General features: G+C 33.8%; 1 non-coding gene across 1 annotated transcript; it reads right to left on the reverse strand.

Moving 5' to 3' along the window:
* Positions 1-1,295: 1,295 nt before the first annotated feature.
* On the reverse strand, positions 1,296-1,401 carry LOC121216437 (small nucleolar RNA R71). The gene has a single exon (XR_005912620.1). It is a non-coding gene; the product is annotated as a small nucleolar RNA R71 (small nucleolar RNA).
* Positions 1,402-1,673: the final 272 nt, after the last annotated feature.

Genomic DNA, 1,673 nt, shown 5'->3' on the forward strand with positions numbered 1-1,673 from the left:
TCCTAACCAGACGACGACTAGTAGACACATAATTAAAAAGTTCAACGCTCAGTTTAGATCCTTAAACCTGACTAAGTTGAGGTTCGTAATATCTTTAGTTACCTCTATTGCCTTGCATATTTTTTAGGTTTATGTAATTAAATAGTTGCAAATGTAAATGTCCCTGTGACCTTATATAAATGCTAAGAAACCCTTAGTTAATATGGTCAGTAATATGCATATTTAACTAAGAAAAAAATTCGAAAGGACTTATTTGGTTTCAAAACTCATGAAAGATCGAGTTGCCATAGAAGTATTTTCGAACATTGTTAAGCATGATAAAGTAAATTGAATTGATTAAAATTGAATAGAGGTCAATCTTTGCATCTAATTAATTTTTCTTAGTTTAGTCATCACCATCCAAATTATTGAGTTTTTACATCTAATTGTGAATTTATAATTTTGCAATTAATTAATTAAGCTTATACAATCCCTGTGGAGACGATAACTCATTTTACTTACTTATTACTTGAATAATTGTGGACACTTGCGCATATTTCTCGTTACAAGTTTTTGGCGTCGTTGCTGGAGATTATTGCCTTAATCATTTTTTTTGTGAAATTATTCTTTGCAATTTGGTTTTTTTATTTTTATTTAATTTCTAACTTTACTAATTAGTTCTTTAATTTTTTTCTCTTTCCCTTTATTATTATTTTATTCTTTATTATTTAGTTTTTTGTGATTTTCCTTTCAGGTCGTTATGAGCATAAATCGAATCATCGATTTACTCCCTATAGACCCTGAAGTCAAGTGGGCATTTAAACAAAGAAGACAAATAAGATTAGCCTAGAGACATGCTGCAAAAATGGACCTTGAGAATCAAAATGATGTTCAAGAGAATATAGCCGCTAATGCTCAAAATCCAATCCTTATTGCTAATGATAGGGATCGGCCCATAAGACAGTATGTCATACCACTTCTTAACAAACTAAATTCGGGAATTAGGAAACCGGAGATTGAGGCACCACAGTTTGAATTGAAGCATGTGATGTTTCAGATGCTTCAAATAATAGGCCAATTCAGTGGAATGCCAACAGAAAATCTGCATCTTCACCTTCAATTTTTTATGGAGGTGAGAGATTCCTTCAAGATAGCCGGTGTAATTGAAGACACACTAAGGTTGAAGCTGTTTCCATACTCGTTGTGAGATTGAGCAAGAGTATGGCTTAATTCGTTGTCATCAAATTCAATTTCTACTTGGAAAAAATTAGTTGAATGCTTTCTCGTAAAGTATTTCCCACCTAGCAAAAATGCTAAGTTGCGGAATGAGATCACCACTTTTCAACAATTAGATGATGAGTCGTTATGTAAGGCATGGGAAAGATTCAAGGAGTTACTACGTAGATGCCCTCGTCACGAGATTCCACATTGTGTCAAGTTGAAGACATTCTATAATGGTCTCAATGCACACACAAGGGTTGTGGTAGATGCTTCTGCGAATGGAGCTCTCTTGTCGAAGTCTTATAATGAGGCTTATAAAATCATCAAGAAAATAGCCAGTAATAATTACCAGTGGCTGAAAAATCAAGCAGCTTCAGGAAGACGAGTAGTCGGAGTACATGAAGTAGATGCCCTTACTTCACTCTCGGCTCAAGTATCATCTATCTCTTCAATGTTGAAATAGTTTACTACTA

This window comes from Gossypium hirsutum, chromosome D04 (assembly GCF_007990345.1).
Source record: "Gossypium hirsutum isolate 1008001.06 chromosome D04, Gossypium_hirsutum_v2.1, whole genome shotgun sequence".
NCBI classification, from domain to species: Eukaryota; Viridiplantae; Streptophyta; class Magnoliopsida; order Malvales; family Malvaceae; genus Gossypium; species Gossypium hirsutum.